The sequence below is a fragment of the Acomys minous genome (assembly GCF_964271855.1).
Source record: "Acomys minous genome assembly, chromosome: 6".
Lineage (NCBI taxonomy): Eukaryota > Metazoa > Chordata > Mammalia > Rodentia > Muridae > Acomys > Acomys minous.
In genome coordinates, this window is record NC_140487.1 from 57393471 (window position 1) to 57399470 (window position 6000).

The 6000-nt window shown below is 45.4% G+C and overlaps 2 long non-coding RNA genes across 2 annotated transcripts in view; both read left to right on the forward strand.

Moving 5' to 3' along the window:
- Window positions 1-1468, forward strand: part of LOC311599150 — a 62241-nt gene extending 60773 nt beyond the window's left edge. The window contains exon 3 of the long non-coding RNA XR_014779787.1: window positions 117-1468. This is a non-coding gene — a long non-coding RNA (uncharacterized lncRNA). The remainder of the gene's footprint in view (window positions 1-116) is intronic.
- A 7-nt stretch (window positions 1469-1475) lies between these two features.
- On the forward strand, window positions 1476-5230 carry LOC311599149. The gene is made up of 3 exons (XR_014779786.1): window positions 1476-1535; window positions 3779-3859; window positions 4565-5230. It is a non-coding gene; the product is annotated as an uncharacterized lncRNA (long non-coding RNA).
- Window positions 5231-6000: the final 770 nt, after the last annotated feature.

Sequence of the window (6000 nt, forward strand, 5' to 3'; positions counted from 1 at the left end):
CAGGGGAGTTCTTCTGGAGTGAGTGGGCTCTGTTTAAGTAAGTGCTGCTCGAAAAGTTTTGAACTGTCCACCCTTACTGGGAGCAATGGTCTAAAAATAGTTTTGTTTTCCCACAGGAGCCTGATATATTCATACTGGGGCTGCAAGAAGAGCCTGTGGATCCCTGGTGGGAATGGAGCTTCACAGCAAAGGGAAGGTGAAATGGGCTCAGACAGAGGAGTGGGGCACACTTACCTGGTGCCACCAGCTCCTACTTAGTGCCTTGGCTGAGGGCAGAGAGCGGGGTCTGTGATAGTCATGAGGGTTGGAAGTATGGAACGAAAGACTTTTTCATCAAAGAAGATCTAACTCCGCGTTAGTCTCTGACTTGCAGCTGCTTCCAAGCAATTAGCGTTGGCAGTAGCCTTCTTAAACTGTGCACCAAGAACCTCACTGCCTGAGGGGTAGAAGCCGTCGCTGACGCATCTGCCTTAGGATAGGAGGTACAGTAGACAGACTTGAATGTTCCCAGATTGGAAACAAATGTGTAATGGCAGTTGAAATACACAGAAGTTTTTTTTTTTTCATTTATCTTCTTGACTAAAGCGGGGAAAGCCTCGTGCACACTGTAGATCATTTGGGCCGTAGGCTGATGAGTTGAAACATTTTTTATAATAATTCAGTGGCCCTTTTTGAATATCCAGATGTTAATAATGGTTCCCTGCTATGTGATTAGGAATGAATCTGCCAGGGAAAAAAACCGAGGCCTTTTCTCTTGGGGGGAAGCTGAGTTACTTCTGTTCTGTTCCCAGGCTTCCTGGGGAAGTCTATCAACATATGAATTAATGGTGGGAACTGGGGTCTGGCTGGTCACCAAGGAATTACCCGCCTTGTTTTTTTTTTTCAGTTTGACCTTTATTATTTACACACCCAGCTTGAAATAGGACAAATGCAGTGACTTCCCGCTATTTCATTCCTTGAAATCCAAGGTCTGGATGCTGCAGAGAGTGGCAGGGCTGTGCTTCCTAAGGAGTTTGTGCTGTCCCTGGTTCAGGAGGCTAAGGCCTGCATCCTCATAAATTATGAGTTGAAGCGAATATCCCTGGGGACTCCCACTTTTCCATTATAATTTTTTTCTGACAGAGAAAGAGAGAAATTTCACGCACAAAACCACCCCCACAAGTCTCTGCGAAATGTTCAGTTACTGCCTTGAGCAACGGTGGTTTGTTTGTTTTGTTTTGTTTTGTTTTTTGTTTTTGTTTTGTTTTATTCTGTTTTGTTTTGTTCAACGCCCAATAGGTTCATCTAATTTTCTCTTGAGAATGGGAGGTGCTTGACTCTGTTGTCTTAGGTCTAGACTCTGTTTTGGAAGAAACTATGTTCAAGCATTAAAACAGACCAGTTGTTAACTTCAAAATGTCACAGACTTCTCTTACACTCAGGGACTAAGGTATCTCTGGTACCAGCCTGGCAGTGCAGAGGGAGCTGTGACGTCGCTTTCAGTGCCGTTTATTAAAAAAAAAAAAAAAAAAAGGAAAACATACTGAGGGGCAGAGGTGAGCTACAGGTTGGTAGCAACAGCAAACTGCACTGCAAGCTGGCATTTGTCACTCACAGTGAACCAGCGTGCCTCCTGCTCAGGCTCAGTTCCTCCTCAAGCACACTTTCACGGGGTCGTGGGACGGTTAGTGCCATTCCCACTCCAAGAAGGGGAAACCAAAGTTTGCTAACTTGCCCAACAACATTTCCAGGGCCATCTTTTCAGTGGGAACTCTAGCTTCAAGGCACTCTCAGCAGGCTCATGGCACTTTCTAGAAACTCGTGGGTCAAAGTGCTGCTGGCCTCTGTATCTGTATGTCTTGCAGCTGAGGATTAAAATAACTTTAGATTGTAAATAATACTTTTCTACAAGACCATGTCTTGTTTCCCCCCCCACCCCCTGGCGCGCCCCTCCCCCGCCCTTCTCTAAACAATGTAGTTCAGCTGGGTAGCATCTACACGGTAGTACACCAACGAGGCAGAGATAGTGGAGCACACGGGAGGGTGTGTGTATGTTGTATGTAAACACCATCGTATTTTATCTAAGAGACTTCACCATCTCTGGATTTGAGGATCCACAGGAGATGCTGGAACCAGTTAGTTCCCTGTGGATGCTGAGGGATGATGGTGTTTTTCTGTTTGTTTCTTTTGTTTTGTTTTACCTTGTACGTGGAGCTGATCCTCATCCTAGTGGTTCCAGAGGCTCAGTAGCAGAAGTGGGTTAGTCAAGGCAGTGACATGTGCTGCTTGTCCCGGTGCAGCTCGCCATGATAAATTTGTGAAGGGGGAAAAAAAAATAAAGCCAGTCTTACCCAACAGCATTAGTAAAGCATTAATATTCATTAAACACATTATAATATTAATTTTCTTAAACCTCAATCCCTAAGTACGCGTCTTACTTTCATATTCCACTTGTGAAGCCCTTCTCCTGTCCATGGGGAAATTACCGATACCTTGATGAAAAGAACTTGCTTGCTGGTTTGAGCTCCAGTTCTACTTGTGGGAATAACAGGAAAACTTTGAATATTCAGATTTTTTTTTGCAGATATAGATCTATTTACGTGAATAAACAAAGTGAGCTTGTTGGGTAGAGATCATTACTGATAGTGTTTATGGGTAAGATTAAAATTGAGCGTTCAGGAAAAACTTGGAATTTTTTTTTTAAAAACTTGGGTTCACCACAGTAAGTCTGACAGCCTCGCAACGGTTAGGGACCACGCCAGCGAGCTGAGAAGTGATGCTGGCTTACGCGACGTGCTGTAAAACCGAATAGGCCAGAATCTGGGAGACCGTAGAGCAGAGTGAGCTGGTATTTCTTCAATACTATGCTTAAAGTTACCAAACCATGCGTGGACAAATGCGATTCAAAGTCCAAGGTGTGGACAAGGGACCTGACTGTGACCGTACAGCAACAGTTTGGCCCCACAGTTTCAGATGCCACATTCTGAGTAACCTTTAACCTTTAAGAAGCTGCCACTTGGCAAGTACTGGCAAAGCATCAAATACTTCTTACTCGAAAAGTATATCCACCCCTCTGTCCCAGTTTCCTGGTTAGTGAAGGCTTTCATGGGACATGCCCCTTGGGCTCGTATGCAGATATAAGTGAGTATATACCATTTAACTCTTTCTGCTTCTGGGTTAACTCACTAATTATGATCATTTCTAGTTCAATCCATTTGTCCACAAATTTCGGGAATTCCTTGTTTTTAAGAGCTGATTAGTATTCCATAGTGTATTGGGACTGTAGATGAGAGAAGCATGGGAGAATGGCAAAGTTAGAGGATCCTAGAAACCTACAAGAAGAAAACTATGATAGGCAGATTTGGGCCCAGGGGTCCCGCTCAAACTATGGCACCAGCCAAGGACAATACAGGCCATAAACTTCAAACCCCTACCCAGATCTAGCCAATGGACAGGACATTCTCCACAGTTGAGTGGAGAGTGGGGTCTGACTTTCACACGTACTCTGGTACCTCATATTTGACCATGTCCCCTGAACGGGGAGACCTGGTGGTTCTCAGAGGAAGGATAGCAGGCTACCAAGAAGAGACTTGATACCCTATGAGCATATACAGGGGGAGGAGGTCCCCCTCAGTCACAGTCATAGGGGAGGGGAGTAGGGGGAAAATAGGAGGGAGAGAGGAATGGGAGGATACAAGGGAGGGGATAACCATTGAGATGTAATATGAATAAATTAATAAAAAATAAAATATATAAAAAAGAAAAGTATATCCAAAGTCTTCTTTTTTTTCATGTTAAGAAGCAACAATCCTGATGCTGCATAAACGTTATGCAGGTTCCATGACAGCAGTGAACTGCACTGAACCGAGCACAGGGATGGGTAAGAGAATTCAATGAGGTTTGCTAAACCAGGCCCTTGTAAGATCTACAAAAAACCTAAAACTATGCCATCCCCTTTTCCAAGTGTTAAAAGTTGTTCATGGTGGCAAAATGCAGTTAACGGGAAATTTATTGTCTTCTATCCCACACTTAGGCTGTGGGGTTTTGAGAAATTGCTTTCAAACGGAACGGGAAACTTCTGCTGTGCTGGCTAGCTTCCATGGCACCAGATGGTGCCAAGCGGGATGCAGGGGCACAGTGATCTTACCCAGCCCTGAATCCTGTGTGCCGCAATGCGGACCTGCCAGGCTAGACTGCCCAGTGCTGCAACAGTGGCACAACCGTAATGGGCTAAGGGACCACTTTGATTGGATTTGAGGCCTGATTTCCAGGAAAGAGTGTCAAGCCCGGTCTCGCAATTCTGTCACAGCCTTAGATTAGAACCCGTTATTGCTGTTTTCCAAATGGTCACGCTGTCAAATTGCTTTCTAAATATTTGTGTTTGTATCCCTAGGAGGTTGTTTTTCCCCAAGAAAGAAAGGGTTTATTTTATACTGCATGCAGCTTGCAGTCTACCATGCAGGGCAGTCAGGCCAGGAACTCAAGGCAGGAACCTGGAGATAGTAACTGAGGCATCCCACGGAGGGGTGGTGCACACTGGCTTGCGTCACATGTCTTACTCAGGCTGCTTTCTTTTACCATCCAGAACGACCCACCCAGAGGTGGGGACCCACGTCAATCATCAGTCGAGAAAATGCCCCCGTGTGTTTGTCCAGATGCCGACCTGGTGACGGCATGGAGAAGTTTCTTTGTGCAGTGGGGCAGCAATGGAGAGACGCAGAATTGGTCCGCATGCTGAGAATAAAAAAGATGCTTGCTTAGTCACAGCTGGGACATCTATATCAAACCCCTACCAAGGCTTAGTGAACATCTTTGAAGAGGAGGTGGAGAGACTATAAGAGCTGGAGGGCGGGGAGAAGCTGGACCCAGTGACATCCTGTATCCCGGACACGGTATGGCTAGTGCTGTCTCGAATTCATAGCAGCTGTAGTTACCCACACAAGACATGTTCAGGATCAAGCCAGATACAGTGTAGGCATAGATGAAGATGCTCCCCAGGCTCCACTCCTTGCTGAGGAGCTGTTGGCAGTGGGCAGTTGTTGAGAGAGGAAGATAATCATTTATCTTGGGAGCTGCAGCCACTGGTGAGTTTCCCACGCTCCATCAGATGGTCCCACACCTGTGCACCGATGAGTGGCACTAACTCATAGTGAGTTATTTAATAACTCACAGTGGGTTACTTAAAAATAAAACCAACCAGACATCTTACCCAGTTGGCATGTTGGGGAGCTTAGAAGGGTAGGAATGTATATTGGGGTTATGTAGATTATATTTCGTAAGGTATGAAATTCTCAAAAATAAAGAAAAAACGTTAAATGTTCTGTCTGCACCATTTCTAAGTGTTAAGCATAATCAAGTGCCCAAACCCATCTCAAACCTTCTGTCCTGAAATCAAGAGTGTCTGGGCTCTCAGTGGGGCAAGGTACCAGCAATCTTGAATTCTTTCTGTAAGGAGAGAATTTGAGAAACGTGGTGCTTGTTAGTCTCGCAAGAATAAGACCCTGGTCCCATACTTGCTTTTGACTCTCAAAGTCACGTCCGCTCCATTGGAAGCAGGTGGCTAACTCTGAGTCTTTCCACTGAAGCCCATAGGGCAGGCTTGAGTTAACTTGAGTTAAAAGCCAAGTACACAGTCATGTCTCCATCACTTTCCCTTGTAGAGTTGGGTAGGAAGCATTGTGGATGGCGTCTTCTTCTGATGAGCTTGATCCAAGGCTCAAAAGCTTTGGCAAGTAAGCCAGCCTGGTTTTTTAGCTAACGTTCGTTAACTCTGGGAAGCTCACAGATGACCTGCATCTAAAGAGAAAACAATCCAACACCCTCCACCCAGGAAGAAATAGCACAGAGGCTGAATTCTTACTCCAATCACAGGGAACAGGCTAGGGCTGACCTCAGGCGTCTCTATTGTTTATTTCTCTTTCAGCATAGGCTGATGGGGAACATTTGTGGGTTTGAATGTTAGCCTGGAATAGATGAGAAACAGAAGCAGCCCTATAGCAAGCCCCCCTCCCCCAGGCGCTC